Consider the following 27,715-nt stretch of genomic DNA (forward strand, 5'->3'; position numbering starts at 1 on the left):
GCTAATTGCCTTGAAACTAATTGACCTCAAGACTTAACAATTGTCTTTGAGGCTACTGCTGCAGTCTGCACAGTTTGCAAGTTGTTGTCAAGACACATTTAAAATAGCAGTACAGAATACAGATTATTTATATAACAATATGTGTAAAATTGATTGTGTGCATTACAGGTAACCAGCTGGAAACCAAACTACATTGATATCATCACAATACTGTAATTTCTAATTTTGTAACAATACTTTGAAAAGAAAAAATATTAATTATTGTCTACATTTTTTTTTGTTTTAGTTTTTTTTTTTTGTTTGTTTGTTTGGTTTTTTTTTTTTTTTTTTTTTTTTTGGGGGGGGGGGGGGGGGGTTATGACATTTAATTTGATAGTACAGATAGAAATCAAAAGTTGGAGAGAGAGGAGATGACCTGCAGCGAGGACACGCTCAACCTGATGAGCGACCAAGGTGCCCTGCAATGCCATTTTTGATACCACGGGGAAACATTTTAAAATTTAACCTAATTATTATATTCAAATGGAGCGAATGAGATGAGATGAGTGAGCCAGCACTCTCAGTGAGTTTCAAGGAGGTTGGCCTCTGTGGGCATAGATTGAGAGAGACAGAGAGAGAGAGAGAAAGACAGAGAGAGAGAGAGAACGAGGGAGAGCAGAAAGCAGTGAACTGATTTTTTAAAATGAGAACTGTCTGGTCTTAAGACCAAGTTTTTAAAGTATTGCAGTTGTCTTGGTCCTGGGGCTTGTTGAAATACATATATGTATATATACTTACATTTTTTGACAGCATTAAACTGCCAAAGAAACCAGGACTTTTAAAGTGATGGTCACTTACACTTATGGTTTGGGTATATGGTTTTGTCTTTGTTTTGGTAATGATTTTATTTGAGAAAAAAAAACAACTGCAAAAAATACCTTATTTGTTATTAACAGTATGGTTAAAAAATGGTTAAAAACAGATTATTTTGTGGTAGCCTTCATCAGAGGGCAGTATCACTGTGAGTTGCTGCTATGCTTGTTGATGTTACAGTTAAATAGAGGTGTTTTAAATATTCTCAGAGGAGACAGTTGACTCACAGTTTGAAAGAAAACCAAACATTGCGAATGACTCCAACTGGTGTGTTTTCATTGCACTGGGGCTCCTGAATGGCTGCAGCTGCCTTAGGTGATTTCTTGTTTCTGCACTTACAGTCATAAACCCCCCATTTCTAACCCAGGACTGGCTCACTGCCTTTAGGCTAATTGTCCTACAGGATTACAGCTCACCATAAAAGTCTTCATCCATCAGGACTGAATTACAGTTACTTTTCTCATTTTGTTTGGTTGCATGGCACCATTAAATTTGGTTTGTGTTCTTCAGGAGAATCACTGGGATTAAGTATTGTATACCCCATATTCTAAGTATGATGTAATATGTAAGTTTGTGGATTGCACTTTAACCAGGCATTGACAGTATCCACATGGTACTGGGACAAGTTCCATTCTGACTGATGTCTCGCACAATATAAGTTCATAAAGACTAAATTGAGATGTTTCACTCACCAATTGTTTTCACTGCTCAGCTTCCTGTAGGTTAATGGAGTCCATTATTGTTATTTCACCATCCAGGATAAAACAGTCCAAACAGGTAGAAGAAGTAAGATGTAAGCAGCGGGAGCAAAGGATGTAATTATATTTCTTGGAAGCAGGCAGATCTCCTCCTCCCTGACCTTATGGTCACAACGCTTATACCTGCCAGCTTCAAAGCTTGCGTGTGTTGTTTTGCAAGTTGTTTTCTTGATCCACTCTAGCTCACAGTGTGGGACAGGGTTTTTTTTCTAGTGAAAGCATCTAATAATTAGTTGAATAAACTGATAAATGACATGTTTCTCTGTGAAATTAAATGATGATGAGTGAAAAGTAGGGCCGAGACTCGATTAAAAAAAACCTAATTAATTAGAGGCTTTGTAATTAATTCATCGAAATTAATCGCATTTTAATCACATATAAATATTGACCTGGGAACAGTGAGAAGTCATTTTTTTCACATGGATTTTTAGTATACCATTGAATAATGACTGAATACATAAGCTTAAGCAACAAAAATATTGTTTATTTTTGTTCAAGTCCAGCGGACCAGTGTAATGTTTGCCATTAAGTGTAGCAACAGCATATTTAGAAATATAGTACATTTCAGAAATTCAGGTAGCCTATAGGTAGGTAGACCTTCTGTAAACTATAATACTTTGGTTTTTGAAGTAAAACACAACCCACGCTAGCTACCACACTAGCCACTAGCTGCTATATGTTTAGCATTGAGGTGATACTTGAAGCTGGATGTGCTGCGGTGATATGTGAATTCCTTGTTGCATAGCAAAAAGTGTCAATTTTTTTAACGCGTTAATTTTTGTGTAATTAATTAATCAATCGTAATTAAAGTCCTGGCCCTAGTGAAAAGATTTTTTTTCCACATGCACGTAATTAATTTTCCATATGTTGTAGTTCAGAAATTTGTGTTTGTGTATTAAGTGTGACCATGTGTTGTCCCATTGTGTTTGTCTTCAATATGCTTCTTTCTTGTCCTCACTTTATGACTAATTATGACTCTAATTTCCACCCAGTGCCTTTCTCTCACACACAGCCCCTACAGAAAACACACTGGGGTGTGTGGCTTGTCCAGAGCTTGCTGTTGTATTATATTGTAAGATGTGTCTGTTATTTGATACATAAGGGAGCTAGACAAATAAGCTTCCAGCCTTGAATTCCTAGAAATGAATCAGAGCACATTGTTTTGGCTTGTCACCTCTGATGAGTTTGTTAAAGAAGACAAACATGACTGGAATTATTGTGTGGGTGCCAACAAGCTTCCTCATGTGTTCACTGTTTATCTGATGTCCACTGAGTTACTGGCTCATGCTGTTGTTCATCATGTAATGCAAAAAAAGTGTTGTCTAAAAACAAGATAAAAACACTAAATCTGAGGGAAACGATCTTGCTGCATGGACAGATCATTTCACTTGACACGATTTCTTGAATTAAGATTATTAAATCTAGAAACAAGCATGTTGAACACCTGGTAGAGTGCACACCATAGAGGCCTTGTCCTCATACGCGGGCGGCCCGGGTTTGAACCTGACCCGGAGCCCTTTCCCGCATGTCTTCACTCTGTCTCTCTCACTCTCAATAAAGCCTTGAAAATGGCCAATGTCTTTAAGAACAAAATTATTCCAACTTTATGGGTAACCATGTACAAAGTGGAAGCATTGGAGAGAGCCTGTTGCTCTGAAAATATGAACTGCAGCTCAACATTGATGTGGAGTCTGTTTCACATGTGTACCCATATTTCAAATGTCTTCATTGCATTTAATGAACCAGGGTCCAAGAGTGACACAATAATTATGCATTTGGGTCATGGGCTGAGAAAACTGAAGCACCAAATGGCCCAGAATTAGAAGTGATTAACCCCCCCAAGGTCTACAGTAGTGATTTTGTTGATTGGTTGTAAATGTTTCCCTTCTTAATACAGAATAGGTAGACTGAACACACAGACTGTTACCTGGGAAACACCTTACATAGGATGCCAATCTAAAATACAATAGGCAGTCACAGTCTTATTTAAAAGCAGTAAAAAGGTTTTCAGTTCAGAATATGGGAAGAAATCATATAAGCGTGACAAGAACATATATTGTCCACACAGGAAATACCAGGTGTCTTTTGCAACAATCAATAGGTGTATACAGCTGGAGTGTCTGTTTGTGTAGGTGCTTGTACAATCATGCTGTGTTTACTTAATACTCGACAGTATCTTCCTATAGTCTTGCAAACTGTTTGGCTTCAGTTGAACACACACAGAGATTCCAGCACACAATCAAATGAAATTATAACAGATAAGCAGAGAGGCACAAGGACATACTGAGAGGGACAAAAAAGCAAGCAGAGCGAGAGAGAAAGAGAGAGAGAGAGAGAGAGAGAGAGAGAGACGATAAAAACAGCAAGAGAGAGTTAAACACAGGTAGTTGACTAATAGTTATGTGCATTATAACAGTATTACAGTACAGAACAGTGACAGAATGAGAGAGAGAGAGAATGAGGGAGAGAGAGAGAGAGAGAGAGAGAGAGAGAGAGAGAGAGAGAGAGAGAGAGAGAGAGAGACTAAACCCAGTCTGATGCAGAGATGTGCATGTGGATTTTCCAATAAACGGACAACAAAGCCCAATGCTCTGATGTGCAGGTAGGCCATCGCTGTGGAAACGGATTAGTGACCTAAATCACAACAAGGTCCCAGTCAGGTCCACTCTGTAGCTGTGTGTGTGTGACTTTGTGTATGTGTGTTACCTTCTGGGGACCTTTACTGGTATAAATATGTAGGAATAGGCACCAAAGATGCATTGTGGAAATGAATGGAGGTCAATGTAACGTCCTAAAAAGGATAGCTTCTTGAACTGTGTGTGTGTGTGTGTGTGTGTGTGTGTGTGTGTGTGTGTGTGTGTGTGTGTGTCTGTGTGTGTGGCATTTGTATTTGGGACAGTGCAATGAGTGAATTTGTGTACGTGCATAATAAGACTGAGTTTTTGGTTTCTGTGTATTGTAGTCAGCATATTGTTGCATAAACAAAAGCCGTGTGGTGAATACATTCTGCATACTAAACACCTAAAGGGTGTGTGTGTGTGTGTGTGTGTGTGTGTGTGTGTGTGTGTGTGTGTGTGTGTGTGTGTTTGTGGATCAGCAACCTTGTCAGTAAATATTAGGAACAAATTAGTGTTTTAAAGCCAAAACATTCAGTCAAAGACGAGGATGTGTTACTGGAAGATTGTTAGAATGAATCCTCAAACTCTATGACCAACTGCTATGTGTGACTGCATTATTGGTTGCACAAAGTATCTTAGTCGGTATAATAACACAGTGACACAGAGATAATATTATCAAGTTTGACAATTTTTTCTGCTGTTGCAACCTGTTTCATCTTAATGATCACTCAGAGATGATAAAACCATATAACCAATGTTTTCTTGTCGTATGACTAGGTATGCTTAAAAATACTTTTTGGTACAAGATGCAGAATTGCACTGTCCAATGTCACACTCACTTGTTCTTGAAACAGATTCACCTTCAGTTGAGACCCTGAACAGTTCACTGCATGTATGCAGTTCTATAAATAAAACCCCCAAAATGTTCAGTAACTGAAAAGGATAAATAATGTGTTCACATAAATAGCATCTATCTGTTTGAGCACATTCACTCGATTTAACATCGATTTCCATAACTCCCATGAAAAGTTTACAATTTGGAATATTTCCAGAATTCCCCAGCTTAACTTCCCATGGAAAGTTTCTGTTAATTCACTGGAACCTAACTAGCATTCAGACTTATTTTGAAGTAATGTCCCCTGATGTGAGCACTGAGAAGAAAAATGGATCCAAGATATTTTCACAAGACACAGAAACCAAGAAAGAGAGAAAAAGGGATAATGCAGAGATGGAGCGCAAAAATCTGTCCTACAGCTGCCTTCATCAGTCTGATGTCACACTATCTATTTCCTGTAGAATATAGAACATACGTTTATGAATGTGGAAGGGATGTGTCCCATAGATACTGCCAACACAAGAAGACAACATTTCATGCAAGAATACACTTTTTTTTCTGCATAGGTGTTTCATGAACAATCAGTGTTTGTGCTTGTGCTTCCAAGTGTGAAGTTGTCAGCGTGTGCCATGTTCGTGTCTGATAGCAAGATTGTCTGTGTGTGTGTGTGTGTGTGTGTGTGTGTGTGTGTGTGATGAATGTTGTGAAGAAAAAGAAGAGGAAAGACAAAAAGAGAGTTTAGAGGTTTGTCACTTCTGGACTTTTTTTTATTGTTTTCTTTCTGCTCATGCTTTAAGGCTGGTGTCAGGTCAGTCTTGTGCAGAAACATCTCACTTCAGTAGAAATGTGGAAAAAAATATCTACATTTTTATGAATAAGCAGAATTCAAACGGATGCCTTTTTCAAATAAACAACAACACAGCTTGAGAAATAAAACACAGTGGCATTGCCGTTTTGCCAACAGGTAATCATCTCAACAATACCTGTAACCCTTGAGTTGTATGAACACAGTGCTGTTGTCGGTCCCAACGCCAGGTAACACTTAAAAAACAAGTCTCCCTTTCTATACACGTAAACAAAGAGCCTTTGATTCGCTTACTCCTCAGCCCTTTAATCATCCGTACATTATCTTTCACCGCTTATTGGAACTCAGGCTGGAGCCAACATCAGTTGACATTGGGTGAGAGACGGGGACACCCTTGACATACATAAGCCATGTTTCCACTTGGGTGAAAAGTGGCCACTGGGAAAGTCTCAGGCCACACCCTCTCAAAAGTTCACTCACTCTGCGTGTCTCCATTACAAGTTAGCCCCCAGAGGGATTTAGAGACTCTGGAGGTGACGTATGCTTTTCGACCGTCGCATAATCGATTAGCGACAGTTTCGACCGTGACGTCACATACGCGACGGATTAAACAGGGGAGACTCAACTGTGGCCGCCGTCGCTAACTGTGCACAAGGTCAGCAGCTGATCATAAACGAAGCAGCATGGCTAATTATGCACAGCTTCTCCGCTGATCATAAACATAGTGATTGTGCACAGTTAGAGATGCCGGTAAATTCACAGAGTGTCCGGTGCTTGTTGTGAACAAACAGAGATCACTAAGTGAACACCTCCTGTAGCAGCAGCACATACACACTGTACTGCTACAGAGCTAACTGTTAGCCTGTTAGCATTTTGCAGACTGGACGCTAAGGGGGTTAACATCCCCTCTGGCTCTGTGACTGCAGCTGGGAGAGACTGCTGCAGGAGGACTGTGCCGATTCGACTCGTTCTAACTCCGGCCCCCGCGGCTCGTTAAGAAGAGTAAGAACAAGTCTCCAAAAGTCTCCAATAACACCAGAAAAAGTCGCTGGATTTGTCTCCAGTTGCTTTCTTGAAAAAAAGTCTCTAAGGGGCTCTGAAAAGTTGCTAAATATGTATTCAAATTAGGGGCGTTTCGGCAAGTGAGACCCGCCTCATTCTGGGTATTGCCCGGTAGTGGAAACAGCCCTTTCGAGACAGACACACTGTCATTTACACCTATGGACAATTTAGAGTCACCAATTAAACCTTAAAGAACCCACGCTGACATGAGGAGAACATGCAAACTCCACACAGAAGAGCTGCAGCCCCGAGTCAAACTGGCGACCCTCTTGCTGTGAGGCAAGAGTGCTAACCAATACATCCCCCTTTCAATCATGTTTCCAAATAATTCACTTCATATTTAACCATTTTGCATTAACATGAGGTTTTCAATACCTTCATAATAATACAAATATTATGTAGAAACTTTTAAAAGCCAAGTCTAGAACTAATCAGACACGAGACAGAGAAAAAGGTAGTTTGCTATGTATGCCCAACCGCCCACTGCAACCTTCTTGCAACTTCTGTGTAAAATACAAATAGAGCACGACAGTCACAGCAGTATATTCCAAGACACATTTATTAGTGTATACTGATTGTGTAGGACACAGAGCTGAATTACTGCCTATAAACACACCCAGCAAAAAAAAAGCCATTGCAGTGGAGTAGTCTTTATTACCTTTAATATCTGTCTCTCTTTGATTTGATCTGAAATTCTTCGTTACTCACTCACTTATTAGTTATTCCATAGTAGACTCATAGTGTCTGTATGATGTACAGTATCTGCCTGGAGTATATCTGAGTGCAAGCTGCCAGAACTGGCAAACCAAACAATGAGCTGAAAGCTGCATAGAGCTGCAGGCTGAGTTGTTATTCAATGAATCATTTTATTCAGTGTCAACATCAACAATATTGCTTAATGGAGCTTTAAATTACAGGGTAAGCAGGGTAATGCTGTTAGGATAGCCAAGTTTACATGTCAATTCCAATACGACATTTAATATTTAAAGAAGATTTAACACTCGAGTGCCACAACAAATAAGAAACAGCATCAGGCTTTGTCACAGAACAAGGAATTTATGGCGGCATTTCCACAGATTATGTTGATTGTCAGCTTTGTGAGTCAAGTTGCTCATAATTGGAAAAGTAAAGAAGTAGTGCCAGGATCATTTGATGAGTTGCCATGTTTTCACTTGCTCATTGTCTGCTGCAGTTCTGTCAAGAGCCAGAATGATGCTCAGCCAGCAGTAGTAGTTGAGAAGAATGTAAAGAATCTGTTAGTTAGGAACTGCTTTTAAGAACTTTAAGAAGAGAAAGAGATAAAACGATGACCTGGCGTCTCACTCACTGTTTGTCTTAGAGGGAAAAAAAGACTGCAAGGATTAAATATTTTATGTCAGTCATCACTGTTTTGTCCTCGTCACGGTCTGAAATGGAAGCTGAATAAGCACAGAGACAAGAAGAGGAGATGGCTGTGAGAAAAAGTGATAGAAGAGGAGAACAGGAGAGGGAATTTCAACCACAGATCAAATCACATTTTAATCCGTTACGTCAATTAGGCCGAGGGACCCCCCCCACACACACACACACACACATACACTTCTACCATCTCTTTTCTTCTCTCTCTCTCTCTCTTTCTCTCTCGAGTAGCTCTGTGGAATGTGGACTAGTCCTTCAGTACAACACTTTGTGCAGGAAGTCTTATATTCCGGCCCGTAACTACTTAAGTTGATAATCTCATGCAACATTAACTGTCTTTATCGTCATTCTTAACAGATTTGAAAATGAAAGTAGAGAGGTAGAGGTTAGGATAAAGAGCCAGAGGGGGAAAGAAGAGGAGGAGCTTAAAAGTAGACAGCAGGAAGGAGGCGGGAAGAATTCTGAAATGTTACACTTTATATACGCACAGCTCATATGCAGAGAGCACACAGAGAACAACACGAGTTAAACCAGCACAATGAGAGACAGTGTTTGCTTTGTTAGAGGGTGACATTTCTTGTGAGAACTGGAATAAAAGAGAAAAAAGGGAGGAGTAGAGATTGAAGAAATGAGAGAAAGTTCAAGAGAATAGCAGAAATCTATTTGTTTGGAGTGACGTCTCATCAAAGTGAGGCAGCAATGCAGAAATCTCATAAGTTATTTCAAACCCTGAAATCTCTTTGTCTGGAGGCTGTTTTGTTTTTCGTTCTCTTTTGGAGGCATGTTATTTCTATCTAAAACAGAAGGTAAAGAGAAAGACAGAGAAACAGAGAGGGAGGCAGCAGACCCTTATCGTTCTATTAAAATGCTAATACATCGAAATTATCTGTCCAGTCAACGTCTTTGTTCTTTTACATTGATATCTATTTTCTTTATCCTTCAATTCACACAAACACCCCGTGGGGGGGGGGGGGGTGCAGAGTGGTGGATGGTACACACATTAACACACACACACACACACACACACACACACACAAGTCTGGTAATAGAATTCTATGTGAAGTGACAGCAGGGTCAACGTTGGCACTTTAACTGCTGACCCATTTGTCTGGATGAGGAGCAATGCACACATATAACAGTGCATGGATGCAGCACACACAGAAACACTGACAAATCAAAGTATTATTTACACCAAAGCCCCAAATGTCATCGAACCTGAAATCTAGCCCTCAAGAATACTTTTATTTGTACAAGGGAGAAACAAGTTTAGTGTTCATTGTCACTTCACTTCCATACATACACACAACCACAGCTACTGTGTGTGTGTGTGTGTGCGTGTGTATCTGTGTGTGGTAAACTGTGCCTACATGACCCCAGGGAGCATCACTTCATATTCAGTCCGTTCAATCGATCTTGACACAAGTGGAATTAGATGGAAACAAATGAAAACAATAGAAGTGGGTTATAAAAGGCTTTGTGTGTACGTCAGTGTTCTGCTCTGTGAGTCCATGCTCTTTTTCAGTGCATAATTGTGAATGCATCTCTGCAGAGCTGATGGATTATGTTGCTCCAGGGAAGAGTGTGTATCTGGTTGGGCTATCTGGCTCCCAGGTCCATACAGCAGCCTTTTTCAGCCACTCTGGGTGTGTTTAGGCGGTTTGACCGATTTGTGCTTTCTAAGGCTGATGTAGATATATGAAATGGAGGCCCCTGGCTGGTGATAATAAATCATATTCAGCCAGAAGCAGAAATAACCAAGAGGCTGGTTAGGACCAAACAGCCACCAGAGGAGCCTAAATAATCAAATTACCAATAGAATTTTAATTTTATTAGTATTTTAATGTGTTTATGCACTTGATGTTGTATATTTTAAGTGTTGTTCATTTGTGCATTCCATAAACAGGAAATTACAATGATATATGCCTTAGTTCAGTTCATTAGTATCACTGTAGACATTTTAAAAAATAGTGTATAAATGTATTTTGTTTAATTCTAATTGAAAAAATGGTCACATATTCACAAGTAGCAGCTTAAGTGTGGAATAGATGTGAAGCTTTAGAAAGTCTTATCATTTTTAGTCATCTGCAACCTTTAGTTTCTGCTTCAATTGTTACGACTCTTTTTGCTGTATTACCTTAGAATGTTTGCAATGAAACAGCAGTGTGTTGCTTGTGTGAGAGACCATGTCCTCCGTCTAAATGTGTAATAATGATTTGGTGTTCAGCGTGTGTTAGACGAATCTCTTACCCTTGAACTACTGTCTACCTGCACGGCAATAAATCACCCCGTGTGTGTGAGAGAGTGTGTGAGTGAGTGACTGTAATAAATCACTTTCCACGGGTTTCCTCCAGTTTTATGCTGCAGTACACTGATTTTAAAGAGAGAGAGGGATAGAATATGAGACAAAGAAGGAAAGAGTAAAAGCAAACCAGATTGGGGATGAAGTGAAGGAAGGGATGGGGGGTACGGGATGTGGAGAGGGGAGGACTGAAAAAGAGAGAAAGAGAAGAGAGATGACCCTCTTACTTCAGAGGTCCTCATTATGCACACACACAAACACACACACGGACATTCTTGTACTTCTATCTTTGTGGGGACCCTCACTGGAGCAGTGAATTCCCTTGCAAGGTTATAATAGTTTGAGATTTTTCATTAGTTTTAGTTTTAATTTTGTTGTGAATTTTTGTTTTCAATTTCAGTTATTTTTAATGAATTTTTAGAGTGAGTTTGCTAGTTTTAGTTTAGTATTTATTTTTTTGAAATGCTTTAGTTTTAGTTTAGTTTTTATTAGTTTTAGTTTTGGGGTATTTGTTGGGTGGAAGATTAAAAGAGTTCACAGAAAATTTTGCCTTATTTCCTTTGTCTGATCCATCTTCATTATGTATGAAAAAGTTGACAAAGACGAAAACAAAGGACATTTTCACTGTAATTTTAGTTCGTTTTGTAACCACACAATACAGTTTCAGTTACTCATCATTATCATGTAACCTTTAACCCTTAAAACAAAGTCTGAAATCTCAAAAAAGCATTTAAAAAAGTGAAATATCCTCCCTTTGCAAAAATGTCCTCACTCTGTTGGTTAAAACATGTTCTGGTCCTCACTATGTAGGAAGTACAAGAACACACACACACACACACACACACCTATACTTATACACAGAGTTGGATGTAACAGCTGTAACCCTAACCTTGGCAGTGTGCATGTCTTACACTAGGGACTGGAACCCATGACCCCGCCTATCCACTTAGCTCTCTATACCATCTACTAATTATTTCTCTTGTTGGGTTAATCCCAAACATGCATCTGTTCAGATGAGGAATCTGTGTTATAAGTGTGCATCACATAGAATTAGATCAATCTAGGTTTTATTTATAACAGCTGAGTAAATACAGTGAATAAATATATAAAGCTGAAGCTGTAATTGAGCATCTGCACTGTGAAACTATGATGATTATTTTCACATGTGCACCATATGACATCTCTGCAACATGCAAGTATGCATACAGTATGCATATATTACGACCAACACTATTTCATTTGATTGCAGGGGTTTTTCCAGTCTTTTTATGATTACATAACACAGTTGGATGTGAGCACAGAGCATGAAAAAACACAGACTGACTGGCATGTGTCACATGTCATAGTCATTTAGACAGCATGCAGCCCCAATCAGGATAATTATGAGTTAGTGAAATATAGACGATTATTGCAAATGGTGATCCACATAATACCATCTGTCCTGCTCTGCTGTGAGCGCTTACACACACACACACACACACACACACACACACAAACACACACACACACACACACACACACACACACATAAACAAACACATACACACACACATACGTGTCCTCAAACTTGAGGAATTGTTGCATTCATACAATGTAGTTCTATAGATACACACGCACACATACACACGCACAAACACACTGTAATCACGGTAATAAGGCAGAATGTAGAGAAGCGGGTGGATGGGATGTGGTGGACACATACACAGACAGTGAGAGATTAATGCTTCCTTTGACAGATGAGTGATGGATTTCATTTCATTTGGCCAGTGAACAGACCAACTTCACACAGCAAAAGTTGGGAAAACACTAATACAGCACGCTGTGTCATTCCATACTATATTTTATTTATTTCCATACCACCGATACTAATTGGTGACTCTAAAATTTCCCGTACATGAACTTTTATTTCAACCATTTGTCCAATTCTGCATTGTATTATTTTCTTTATTCCTATATACCAATGTTACAAGAAACTAATATACTGTATTATTTTGCAAACCATTCAGCTATAAGGATGAAACTATCACTCGTTTTTTAAATCATGAATAATGAGTAAATGTCTATTTTCAGTTTTTCATTCATTCATTCATTCATTCATTCATTCATCCATTCATTCATTCAATCAATCATTATCTTTAACCATTATCCTTAACTGTTTATTAATGTTTTTTTGTTTTTTTTAGTACTACGTTGTATGTTGTAAAACAAGCCAATGGTCACAACCTGGAAAAAAGGTTTTTATAGCAACTTTGAGTACAACTTTAAGGCTTCTAATCTTGCTGATCCAACCTGGGTAACAAAAAGATGGCACCAAGATTCCCCAAATTTTATATTTTTAGTCAAAGAAAAACATGAAAGATGCAATAATCCTATATATACAGGGTCATTTAGTGCTATGTGAAAATACCACATGTTAACACAGTGAGATGAAGTGCATAGCTGTAGTGGCAGAATGACAACTGTAACAGAGACATAAAGAATGTCCCTTGTTGCTGTCCACATCATTCAAATGAGTGATTCAGCTTCCATACAGAGTGAACAGGTGTCCCTCTCAAACAGAGGAGGGAATCCTCAACACTTTACTGCAGTGTACAGGCTGTCTCAGCCCTAATGGCTCCAATACGTTTACTGCATTTTGTTTACTCCTATGTCAATATTGCTTCAGTGCTGTGTTAATAGTGCCATCTGCGTACACTTTACACAGTAGCTTTATGTATTCCACTCCCACTAGCACTGATATGACAGTAGAGGTAGACCAGGACCAGAGGGGATTCTCATAGTTCTTGTAAGGTCAGCACACTACACACACACACACACACACACACACACACACACACACACACACACACACACGTACAGAGAGAGATTCAACTTGGAGGTCACTGTCAGCCTTAAGGCAAAAGCTGAGCAGTCACTCAAGACACACAGAGGAAGTCTCTGGAGTGTGTGTGTGTGTGTGTGTGTGTGTGTGTGTGTGTGTGTGTGTGTGTGTGTGTGTAAGTGTGACCTGGTTTGTCAATGTGACAGTGTTTCCAGCAGACTCTATTGTGTGACAGGAACTGCTCCTTTTTGTTGCAGGCTATACACATGCACAAAAGCATGGCTGATACAGACACGAGCGCGCGCACACACACACACACACACACACTCATATTCACTTTTCTCTGTGTGCAACATGAAGCAGACACTGTACATATTAATGGATACAGGCTTCATCTATTGTGTTAAAAAGATAAGAAACTAAGGACTCAAACATGTCTCAGAGTTGTTATTAAATAACTTGTTTGAATATTATTACTGAATTCATTTTGACTTTGAGTATTAGAGCTCGTCACTCTGTAAGTCTGATAGTTGTCCACATTCACATTCAGATCTTCGACAGGGCCAAACTCACATTCAAATTAGGGGCGTTTCTGCAAGGGAGACCCGCCTCATTCCAGGTATTCGACTATAGTTCAAACACACCTAATATTGTTACTCTAGTTCCATAAGCAGAGGCAAAGCCCTCCACCAGAGGCCCTGCTACTCCCATGCCGCTTGATGAAGAGGGTGTAGGTTTGCAGACGGAGCATGCTCTGTCGTATTTACTGTGGGGCTCACACATATTTTGTTAGGTATGTCCTGATTGCACAGCTGCCTTTATGCACATTTCATTGAATGAATGTATACTTGTGATTGACAGATAATGCAACAAACCAATTGACTCCAAAACCTATTTATTGCACCATATTGTACGATGGCAAAGAAAAGCTCCAAAATCGACGAAAGGGGTGTGCATTGATATGATTTATGTCATAGAAGAAAACGTAAAAATCACGCTTATCTGGGTTTTGAAGGGATCGCAGGCAGTGTACAGAAGTAAAATTCCCAACACCAAAGGGACTTTGATTCATTCCCTGGCTGTGGTGCTGCTGGCTCAGTTGGACACTCTGATTACTTTGCAGCCAAGGGAAATCATGCTTTAAAGCCAACTCACTTTTGCATTTTAGGATTCAAAAGCAGACTGCTCTAGGCCCGAAAGGAGAGGCAACTTATCTGTGAATATGTTGTGACTCATTCTGGTCTGATGTCAGTGCAGTAACTGATATCTCCTCTGCCTCTGCTGTGAGATTCTGTGTGTGGGAATGCTGAACATCAATTCAAGACAATAGGTCTAACAAGTAATCCCTCTGACACTGAGCATGTTATGCTAAAATATGTTTGACATGTACATTTTTCATAGCTGAAATATGATCCTTTGTCTAATTATAGATGAACAGAAGTAGATTTGAGTGGGAGAAGTCCTTTGTAGTAATCTTCCCTACCTGAAAGTCCCATTTCATAGTTTTTTTTCTTGATGATAATGTACCTCAATAAGAATTCTGGGTAATTTAATGATATTACAGTTTTATGTTAAAGCCATGCATTCTTATTGTTATAAGATGGATTTGGGGAAATTATGTTTTGTTAAGGCCAGTTTGGTTTTTCAGATACCTGTGAGCCTCTGTAGACAATAGCCTATCAGATGCCAGAATCAGAGCTGCAGCAAAATAAAATACAGCACCACAGAAGCCAATTTCACCCACAGTTAACCTAGATTCTAAATGTGAACGTATTTAAACTCCTGAATGTATTTTCAGGTTATTACAAAAGTTGAACTCCCTTACTTTGATTGAATATTTCTCACCGAAATAGCACTTATCATTTTACGCTTTTATGTACATAATCCAGCAGTCAGTCATCTAACATTGTCTATGTGGAATATTTACTTTTGGATGACTGAACACCCAAAGTAACTCCTCATATGTCACAACTTTAAATGTTTGTAATAAAACAGTGTATTGGAAGTTGAAAGTGAAACAATAATAAATAATAAATACAATTATTTATAGATTTGTTCTTTAAGGACAACTTAAAACAAAATTAAAACAGTGTACAGACACACTCACATCTACACTGTAAAAAATGTCTGTAGATTTTAAAACCATGACCGTAAAAGACCGTAAAATGATGAATGGGTTAATTCAGTTTCAGTAACAAAGAAACACTGTAAATGTATATATCAGTTTGTTTGTTTTTAAATACATTACTCCACTGTAAATACACTGGCACCGTGTTTGTAGCAAAAACATACTGTAATATATATACAAGCCATCACTGTAATTTTTGCATTTATTTTTTGTAAAAATACTTTTTCTCACTGTTAAAAGTACTAAACACCATATCTCTAACAAAAATATACTGTAATATTTAATGGTAAAATCTTTAATTCATGCGGCATTTATAAGTATTTTCTTGTTAATTATATTGCAAAAGAATGTTTTTTTAATGGAAAAACTTTTTATTTTTTACGGTAAAATATGGAATAAAATGGCAATCTTGATTTTACCGTAATATTAGAAAAAGTTGCACCGTATTTATTATGGTAAAGTTCTGGCAACCACAGCTGCCATTTTTTACCTTAAAAACAACAGGGTTTTTTTGTTTTTTTACAGTGTACAGTGTTGATGTCACTATTTTCCACTTCCCGCCTTCGTCTGAGACATTAGGAGATTTGGTTGACTAGCTGCTTTATGCTCTCTGAGGAGGCAGACAGTGTGGCTGTTGAAATAGAGGGTAATGTATTGCTCTCTATTGTGTTGTCCCCTATGGATAGGCCTAATTTATACCACACAAACACACAGAAACACACACAAATCATTCCATTCATCAAGGACACATTAGGAGAAAAAACTGATGTCAGGGGACAGGGCGCACCTTGTGTGCGTGTGTTTATCTGCTCATCTGGGCGTGTGTGTGTGCGGTTGATTATACACCTGAGTATGTCATGGAAATATTGTGATTGCTCTACATTTCCTTTCCTTTTTACACTTGAAATGTAACACCTGTTATGCAAAACACTATGGCCTGAATTAGCCCGGTTGCCAGATCCTATGAATCACAGGCTGCAGGTTTTGTTTCACCATTCTGGTGCTGTACCTCTATGGCGTGATTTGTTAACGTCATTGCTTGGCCCAGTTGGTCAGTGTTCAACCAATCAGCGTAGTGCAGAAATCAAAACAAACTTCAAATCGCTACAGAACGAACAATAAAAGTGTCCGAATAGTGGTTGAGTTTATATGACAGGAGTTTCTCTTTTGTTCTACCACAATCTGTTTCTCCTCTACACTCATATACATGTCAAGATTATATCCCTAAGGGTGTGTGACTAGATGGTTTTAACATGTGTCTCTCCATCATCATGGTTGTTACTGTAACTGTGCCCAGGGGACAGAGTGGCTTAACACTAGCTTAAACTCCACTAGAACAAAAGGCCAACATGATCTCACAGACTCATAAAAGAGAAAGACAGAGATAATGAAGGACGAAGAGTGAAAGAGACAGTTTCTTGTTCTTGTTCTTTCCTTTGGTCCTTATTAATTTGTCTTCAGAAGATTTATAAGGGGTGGACATGAAAGGAAGAACAGTTGTACTCTTGTCATTTTCTTTTCCTCTTCACTGAACCAAAGTTATAGCCACCAGTGTGTGTGCATGCGCTTGTCTAGGCGCAGTAACATGACGGGAAAGATTTATTTGTGGACACTTAATTGTCATTGTCCAGCCTCAACTGGAATTGTGAGCCTGTATGTCTGTGAGTACGTATTGTGGAGAGAAGGAGGAAGGAGAGAGAGCATGCTGCCCTCAGCTAATTAGCATGTGGGTAATGGCCTGGCTTGACGCCTTGTTTATGGTGTGCTACCCACTCACACATAACTTGGACATTGCCGATTTAGCAAGGAAGTGACAATTAACTACATACAGTCATACACATCCTCCCAGTCCTAAATGATGTCGGTTAACATGACAGAGTCGCTCTCCCCCTCACAGTCTCATGTTAAACTGATTACACTGTGTAAACTGCCCCTTTGCATAAATGTTTTTATTACCATTTAGAGAATAAAGACACACTGAAGAGAGTCAGACTTCCCTTTTCACGTTTCAAGAGGTCCTCCATGCCCACAAATAGATTCTTCAGCTGGGTTAGTGGTTCTATATATAACCGTAATGACTCAGAGAACCCTCTGATTCAGTAAAGTAGCTGCAGGCCACATTTTCTATGTAAAACTGCAGCCGTCAGATCAGCCTAAATCACAAAATGTGCTGTTTCCCATCACTGATTGAAACACTGCAGACTCAAACCAAATCCTATATTCAGTTTGTTTGCTCCTGTATTAATTATTTCAGAACCGGTACACTGCAAAAAAAAGAAAAGTTGGGTGAACTCAAAATTTCAAGGCAACAAACTTCGATAAAATTTAAAGGTTGGACAATCAAACTAAATATTTTAATTTAAGTTTTGTTTTTGAGTTTGCTCAACTCTGAATTCAGATTTTTGTCAACTCAGCTGTAAGTTGCACTAACTTATAATTTTACATTGTAATAACTTTTAATCCTTACTTCTGCTAACTTCTGCAATGTGCTGAATTGGCACGATTGTAACGCTGCTATGAAATGTCAGCTAATGTTGCAACCACAATTTTGAGTTAGCAATGATACGCTAATGGCTACTCTTGTAGCTGTAACAAGCAGCACCGCTAGCATCAGTTAGCCGCTAGCTTTCGCTAATGACTGAATTTCACCGCTTTCCCACATTTCACAACAAAGAAATAAGAGTTAGTATAACTATTGTCCCTTGTTGTGAACCCAAACTTAAAGATATAAATAACAACTCACCAACTTGTTTTTGAGCATACAACTGGCTTCCTTTGTTGTGCTATAACTTACATTATTGCACTAAATATCAATAATTTATATTTCCAAGTTTTACCATCTTAAATCACTGCTTTAGGCTAAAAAATACAAGTTGGCTTTTTTGCAGTGTAGTTATGGTGGGGGTTTTGTTTGCAGTTGCCAATAATTAATTTACTTTCTGCAGTTGCCTTTATTAGTTTTCATTGTTTCACGGTCATTCCTTTGTTCTCCAGTTCTACGTATCACATAATGGGAACCTGCTTAATATGACATGGGCTAAGGTTGGGTTAGGAAACTAGAATCATAATTGAGAGATTACATTTTATGGCACAGGTCTAAGTCTATATCAGGTTGTTGTTGTTTTTTTGCATCGATAACAAATTTCAGCTCTAAATTTAATACATCAATTCCAAACAGGTTGAGATCAGAAAAAGGTCCAGGGCCTGATTAAGATTAAACACCCCAAACACTCAACTAATACCATCTTTAAACATGTTTCACAATGGGAGACAAGGGGAAACTGGATTGTATGTACAAAATATTTTTACTTGAAATTGGGTCAAATTTGACCTAAACACAATAGAAGGGTAATGTGTGTTGAACTCGGGAACATGGATACACTCCCATTAACTCTGGTGGAGCACTTTCCCACACAGGAAACAATGTTTTATTGTACTTATGTGATTTGGAAGACAAAGGTTGATGAGTTCAGCTGGTGTCTTTAGTCTTCTGTAATAAAGCGACATGAGAAGATAAAAAACTGTCAGCCCAAAGTTGTTTTTTACTTTTCTATAAACAGATTGAAGAAGACGAACTGCTTTATTTGTTGCATTTCTGACAGAACTGATGCTCAATGCATGTTTACAGCCCCCACTCATTGATGTATGGCAGTACACGGATGTCCCAGCACTGCATTTGTACCTGCCCAGTTCCTCTTTAAAATTATTCTCATAAAGTAAATCAGAGGCCCATGTGGCAGTTAAATAATTAATGTCATGACATGTGCTTTTTCATTTTTTACTGCACCAATTAAGTGAAATAAACAGTAGAGCTCAATGCAACAGATCGGCGTGTGTGACTAACCCCCCACAGCCAAATCACATGAGATTTAGTCCCCCCTTCATAGACACTACTAGTCTTGAACAAATGTGCTAATTTACTCAACCAATTACTTTCAGGTGTTACAGCTGTTGCGTGTTAGTTAGAAGTGGAAATGGCAGCAATATTGTCGCAGCAGACTGCACTATTTGAATTTTTATCTTCTGCCTAAACACATATTTGTGTTTAGGCAGAAGATAAACATTTCATTTGCACCAGATCACAATTTATTTTAATTTTTTTAATTTGCTGAGCTACTCCAGAACCTTCCCACATATCACCAAGTAACTGCAGAGCAGAGCCACAGGGGGTGTGTGTCTTTCTCTATTGCAGTGATTGATTTCTGTTTGGGAATCACTGTGCATACAATAATGTGTTTTGCAATAGTCCACGCCTGTAGAACCATTTCTGCTAAATGTGAATACAAGGAGTCAGGGAAAATTGGCCCAATCAGACATATGGCTCATTAAACCAGATATGTACTGTAGGCACAATATAACAGACGGTATTGAGTATGTAAACATGAGCAAATCATTTGAGACAAGCATTACATCTGGAGATATTCTGTCGTCTGATGGCATCCTCTTAGACATCAACTCAGCTTCATTCACTATGATCACACAACATTTTGTAATTTTCCTCTTTTCCTCCGTGCAGGGAATATAAATGAACCAACAGAATATCAATAGCTAACTGCTGGGTGGTCATTTACCTACTACAGTATGTACAGTTGTAATTGTACGTGTGTGTGTATGTGTGTGTGTGTGTGTGTGCGTGCGTGCATGCGTGTGTGTAATTTTGTGACCTTTCTTGGTCATTTTAACATCTATTTTTGGTCATATTGTGTCTTTTTTGGTCATTTTTACATCTATTTTTGGTCATTTTGTGACTTTTTTAGTCATTTTCAGCCATCAACAGTCATGGAAACATTATTCATTATAACCAAAATCATGATCAATAAAACCATGTTAAATGTCCAGATATCAGCTCTTAAATTAAACTCTTATAACCTCATTTTGTTGTTATCATTATATTTGTCCAAACAAATGTACCTTGGGTTGTACCAGGCATTAAAATGAACAAGAAATTAGAGAAAACAAGGGTGATCTAATCATTTTCCATGACTGTATGAAATATCCAGCCTCATCAGGTTTCTGAGGCTGGATGTGTCATACAGTCATGGAAAATGTATTGATATGTCGTGTAAGTGTTATGGTGTTATGGTTCAAGTAAGAAAAGCTACCAGATAACAAATAACATTGTATCTGTCTTTAATTTAAATGTGTTGTTTATTCAAACAACCAAATTAATGCTAATGAACAAACAAACAAAATGAAACCATTATCAGTTATGTCAATTTAATTCGTTAAGCGAACAATAGTTGATAGTACGTCAAGAGCATGTTTCATATTTTAAACTTCATGACTCAAGTTGGATGATTGATGTCGCACTATAATTCCAGTCTGTGACTGTAGTTGTAGTGGTCAAAATGTCAATTATTGGCCAAAGGTCTAAGCAGTTTGCAATGCAGCTGTGTTGATACTTTCAACATTTTAATTTAATACATGTTCGGTCATTTGTTGATTTATTGTCAGTGTTTTATACATGTCACATTTATTAGCCTGTTATGCGATGAAAACTGTCACTTCCTCCTCAAATAAATGTGGTGCATTGGCTTGAGACTCCAGTCTGGGAAGAGTTGTTTTTTTTTACAAAACTGTTTTGCTCCATTGCTTCAAAATGTGAGTTCTGATGATTTTTGGCAGACATTTGAGCAGGTGGAGAATTCATTGCTGTGCCACTGCTATCCATCATCATCACTTTCAATCAGATGCTGTTTTGCTAGAGAAAAGGAAAAGCCTAAATTTGTGTCTGTGTTAGTGTTTGTAGTATATTGCATCCTAACTTTAAATTACTTCTTCTACTTCTTTTGTCCTTAATTTGTCCAGGGAAAGTTTAAAAAGCAATAACTGTCAGGGTTTAATAGCTTTAAGTTGTGATGATTTGCATTAAAATGTAAATTTGGCTCTCACTGATTTATCCAGCGAAACTTTACGAAGCAACACCTACTGTGCTGCACAGCTGGGGGTGACCTGTGTGGACGAGAGTTCCCAAAAAAACAGGAGGAAAGAGAAAAAGTAGAGAACAAGATAGTAGCGAGAGCCACAGTACAGAGGGAGCTACCTCAGGACACAACAGCAAGCAGATCTGTGTGTGTGTGTGTGTGTGTGTGTGTGTGTGTGTGTGTGTGTGTGTGTGTGTGTGTGTGTGTGTGTGTGTGTGTGTGCGTGCGTGTGTGTGCTTGTGTGTATGAGTGTGTGTGTGCCTGCCAAAAGCAAGTGAAGCAGGGATGAAGAATGAGGAGGGCACTGAAGGAGCCAGGTGTTCAAAACATACAGATACACAAAGCACACACACACACACCCACTCTCTCTCTCTACAACAGCTGGGTGAGATCTAAGGTCGGACTTGTTTTGCGTGACAAGGCTACAGGGTTAAAAAGCTCTGTAGATTTTCCCATTGAGGCAACATAAACCAGTCATTGCTAAAGTACACAGGTCCCTTTGAGCCCTGCTTCTATCAAACAAATGCAGGATGACTGCAGTAAAGTTTTGTTTTCAACACTGTATTTTACGTTGAATCCACAGATGCTAACATTTCACTATAACAAGATAAGTACAAATAAACCATGCAACACAAGGGGAATTATCCATTAGTAGTATGTCATGCAACAGAGTTGGCCTGTTGTCATGGTTACACTTGATATGTTTGTTTGCTTGTTTTTTCAACATGGTTTAGGAAGGATTTATTAGTTTTGGCTTCGCTGTTTTTTCAGTCTTCAACTTTGAGACTTGTTGATATATTTCATCGTGATTGAAGTAAACTATTAGATGGAAGAAGCAAGAACTTTCACTGACAACATTTAATAATTAAAGTATTTATTTTATTTTTGAAAACAACATGGTTATTCAGCAGCACATAAACTTCAGTGTGGGTGGGGATACTTAACCCCTTAGCATTGCCAATTTCGTCCTTTCAGAGGCTGTAGTGGACTCAATGTTAAGGCTCCAGAGAAGATTGGTATCATATGAAACTAGAAGTTCTAAGGAATCCATTGTCACGTCATGATATCTTGTCAGGAAGAGGGTTAAATACGTCTCCAAAGTTAGTTTACAAAGGGCTCCCTTGACTTCTGACCTCAAGGCATCTGAATGAAATTGGGCTCTATGGTTACCCACAAGTCTCCTCTTCACAGACACGCACACTTTATGCTAATAAAATATACATTTTAAGTAGGGCCGGAACATGATTACAAAAATTAATCTAATTAATTAGAAGCTTTGTAATTAATTAATCGAAATTACTCACATTTTAATCACATATAAATATTTTTTTTCACATGGATTTTTAGTATACCATTGAATAATGACTGAATACATAAGCTTAAGCAACAAAAATATTGTTTATTTTTGTTCAAGTCCAACAGACCAGTGCAATTTTTGCCATTAAGTGTAGCAATAGCATATTTAGAAATATAGTACATTTCATAAATTCAGGTAGCCTATAGGTAGGTAGACCTTCTGTAAACTATAATACTTTGGTTTTTTAAGTAAAACACAATCCACGCTAGCTACCACACTAGCCGCTAGCTGCTATATGTTTTGCATTGAGGTGATACTTGAGGCTCGATGTGCTGCGGTGATATGTGAATTCCTTGTTGCATAGCAACACAACCATGCTCTTGCTTTTTTTAACACGTTCATTTTTGTGTAATTAATTAATCTTAATTAACGCCTTAAAGTCTCTGCCCTAATTTTAAGACAATCACCATTCTAAGCATTCAGAGGCTGCATATAGCCTTCATCTGTATATTGACAATGAGAGGGTTTCTCAGCAGTTGAGAGAACTGAAGTGTCATTCGATTGCCAAAAATACAGAAATCTCTGTCTGAAGTTTTTGAAACTAATTTACACCATGGATATTTTCATGGTGTGTCTTGATGTGATATGTTGAAGGGATTTTTGACAATCTTCATCAATTATCGACTAAAAAAAGGCTAAATTTAGCACCAAAAAGCTCACAATAAATTTACTGCAACAATTTATGAGAGATAATTGAGCATGGGAATGGTCTTCATTTAGAAACAAGGTTCTAAACCCTTATACACTAGAACTATTTTGATTAATTCATTGAATATGACTTAGTTGATATCACAGATTTATGACTCAAATAATATGACACACAGTGCATCTCAAGTTATCTTCAGGTTTCCAGATTTCAGATGATGAACACTACTGTCATTTTAAAGTCAGATTAGTCTTCTTCAACAATTGTTCTGTGGCATATTTTGCAGAGGAGAGCAGTCCATCACACATCTGCCCTCCTGATACCAAACCACCTTCAGATGACAGACCCGCTCTTTTTGTTTTTTTTTAATTAATGAGATCTTCCTCTATTTTGAATTAAACTATTGTATGCGTTTAAAGGATGAATGCAAACACAACCGGCACTGAATGCATAGATAAATGACTAATTGTTAGAATATCTTGATATGATTATATGATCATCTGCCAAAGCACACATAAAATGATATTTGAATATGGGACATACTTCATTTATTGATGTTTTTGTCCACCACGAGTTTGTTGAGGTGGGCGTGTTTTTACCCTAGGAGGCTGAAATTTGTGATGGAGATCTTGCTCACAGTTGTCCTAAATTCTAGGGCTGGGCGATATGGACCAAAAGTCATATCCCGATATATTTAGCCTGAATATCGATATATGATATATATCTATGTTGTGTTTTTTTCGCTAAGTGTGAGCAAATGTTCAGTCAAAGCCAAATATGACATGTCACAAGTAGTTTTATTGAAACCGTTTATTTAAGTGAACATAAATACTGTATAACAACAGGAGTACCTTTTTTTTTTTTTTAATCAAAGCTCCAATAAGTGCACATTTAAATAAAAAAATATCTTAAATAAAAATAGCCTATGAAATAAAATAGGCCGATCTTTTTCTAAAATAAATATATTTATTCAAGAAAAGAATAACGAACAGTACAAAAGAACTAAATATGACAAACCCTAGTAAGGGCAGCATTTATATATAGAATTTTTTCTTTTTAACTATATCGATATATTGGTCAATTCCATATCACATTTAAAAATATATCCATATCTTTTATATGGATATATCGCCCAGCCATACTAAATTGACATTTGTCTTTTGATTATCTTAGTTAGGGAGACTAGCTATTGTAATTTGGTTGTATTTGTTTATGTTAGGTTATATTCTCATACCTTCCTAGTTAGGTGGGTTTGATTTATTTGTAAATCAGTCCGTGTTGCTGTCTCTCTGGTTACTTGGAGGATGTTGTGTCTCAGCTTCTCCTCCATGGGGCATTGCAGCTGTCCTTATCTCTCATGTTAAACCTTCATTTTGTGGTCCACGCTCTGCTTTACCTTCTCTTCTTCATCCCTTCTCCCTCCCTCAGGCTTAATCTAAAGTAGAGTAGAGAGAAGCAGAGAAGTGAGAGAGGGATGCAGGCTTTGGGTTGGATAAGGGGAGCATACAGAATCTCCGATAAAAACACTGTACTGTACACTTCAAAGACTGATCATCAAATTGGTTTCAAATGATTAATTTCTAATAATTTTTTATTTATATTACTTGGTGACTGAAACGTATCATAGTGTTGAGTTTGAAAAATAAGAAAGTATATCAGCAGCAACAAAGCCAATCCGTGTATCATTCGCTCTTTTCATTTTCAATTGACAATCAAAAATCAAATAATAAAAAATTGACTGGTTATTTTGTTATTTGTTTTTTATTATAACACAAAAAAACGAAAAAAAATGCTTGTTTTTTTCATATTTCAATATTAGGCTCAGGTCAAAAATACGAAATGGAAAAACAGGCACAGGGACTGAATTTGATTTTAATATTTAATTGGTCGGGTTTACGTGACCACTTGAAATAATTAAATTGCGTAACGCCGAAAATGTACTTGTTGTGACGACGTGCGGTTTTCAGTTTTCAGAATAAAGTGTTACACAACCAGGCCAAATACCAGATAAATATAGAAAGAAGATTAATTGCATGATATTCACAGAACTGCTCATTGTGGGTTTTTTTTTTAATAAAACGCCTTTAGATATAGACTGTACAGTAAAATATTACATTACAAACTTCCTGGTCACGTAAACCCGACGAATTAAATATTAAAAGCAAATTCAGTCCTGGTGCTCGTTTTTCCATTACGTATTTTTGATCTGAGCCTAATATTGAAATATGAAAAAACAAGCATTTTTTTCTCTGTTTTTTTATGTTCTAATAAAATACAAATAACAAAATAACCAGTCAATTTTTCATTCTTTGATTTTTGATTGCCAATTGAAAATGGAAAGAACGAATGATACACAGATTAAAGCCTCCTAAACATTGCATTTCTGGAGTCTTGGTGGCTTCAGTTCAGACACTAGAACATTTCCAGGTCTTTGAAGCGCCAAGTTGTTCTGCTAGTTATTCCCTCATGATGTGAATGCAGCATTACCTCGTTCCCTCAGGCCCTGGGGAGATGCCAGGAGGCACCTAGCCATTTGACAGACCGAGTATTTCACTGCAAAGTTATTTTTACACTCTTAATCAGAGCCTTAAAAGAATATTGTCTTGAGCCAGAACATCAAGCTCCCAGGCAATCATAGGCAAGCTTAACACCATATCCCCACAGAGCAAACTGGACAGCTGTGTCGGACCTTTTGACAGTCACAATATCTGCCTGTGACCCATTTACTATAACACGCACATATACACACACGACTCCATGAGTTAGAGTTAAGGAGGTAAGATTTTTTCTTTAGGCTTAAGAGCAATATCTCTCCCTCTCTCTTTCTGTAATCCCAGTTACAAGGCGTTCTACCACGGAGTCTTTGATATGGAGATTGACGGAGACTGAGAGAGCAGGAAAAAACACACAATGTCAACCCAGAGATTTCTTCCAAACTTCAGAACAATGCAAGTGGATTTTAGGGAAAGCGTGGGCCGGAACAGAATTACTTAGAATGGTAAAATGGAAAAAATAAGGATGTTTTATGATGCAGTAACAGACAGCAGAGATGGAAATCTTGGCCAGTGTGCTAAAGGCAGGCTAACACTGTGTTCACACATGTGATACAAAGTAGCAGGTCTGTGGCCTGATGAAGCTGGAGCTCTGTGAGTTTACGTCCTCTGCTCTGACATAGCAGCCGTCCAACACACAAATAACTTATGGTACAGTTTGTATTCTGAGTACAGAATAGCATTTTTTCCCTTTTTTTTCTCTCCTTGTACGTGTTTTCAATACAGCAATGGAGCCTGGGCTGGCGAGACTGATCAGCATTGCAGTCCTGTAACTGTGCTGGAAGTGATCTCCACCTCACAAGTGGAGCATAGTAGTAAACAACTCCTGCTCCTGTTTCTGCGGCCATTAAAACACCTTTCTCATCTTTCACATGGCAGCTTTTGACACTTGGCAGCCCCAAACAGCAATAACAGTTAACTCTTTGAACAGCAGTTCCCACAATTTATACATTCAATTTAACCCTCTTTACGAATTCTCTTTGACTTTCTCTCTACAGCCTGTAAAAGTGAAAGTAGTTTAACTACAGTAGTTTAAGTGAGAACTCCTGAGGCATCTTTAGCTAATAGCCAATCAAGGCACCCGGCACTTCCTTCTCTTTCTTTCACTCTTTTGCTCGTTTAACACTTCAATTTGTGTTATCCTACTCTGCCTGTGTTGAGTGTGTGTATAGTGTCTGCATGAATGTTTCAGGATCCTTGTGTGTGTGCATATGAAATGTGGTTGGTATGTGGTTTTGCATCCCTATGCATGAGTATATGCATCAGCGTTTGACTGTTTGTTCGTCTGTGAATGTTCTTAAGAGTATTGGCCGATTTGGACCACTAGGTGTTGACTGCACTTGGATCTCAATCCAAAGCCACGACTCACCACTCTGTGAGAGCAAACCAGCAAATTATGGTTTTATACCTGCTTTCTGACAAACCACACATACACATACACACAGGCACAAATATGTTTCATGTCTGTATGATTATGTGAAAACCGATATTCAAATTATATCCCAGAGACTTTACCCAGACAGAGACCTTGAAAGACTAAATATGTAGCCCCTCGGTGGGGAAGCCCTGCCCACCAGAGGCCTTTGTTTCGTTTCTGACCATAGCATATAGTCCTCCAGTTACTCTAAGGCAAAGCAGTGCTTTACTGTAATCTACTTTT

General features: G+C 38.2%; 1 protein-coding gene across 1 annotated transcript in view; it reads left to right on the forward strand.

Moving 5' to 3' along the window:
- LOC131973446 (teneurin-3) overlaps window positions 1-27,715 on the forward strand; it is a 752,262-nt gene that overhangs the window by 720,399 nt on the left and 4,148 nt on the right. The window lies entirely within an intron of this gene.

This window comes from Centropristis striata, chromosome 1, assembly GCF_030273125.1.
Source record: "Centropristis striata isolate RG_2023a ecotype Rhode Island chromosome 1, C.striata_1.0, whole genome shotgun sequence".
Classification (NCBI taxonomy): domain Eukaryota; kingdom Metazoa; phylum Chordata; class Actinopteri; order Perciformes; family Serranidae; genus Centropristis; species Centropristis striata.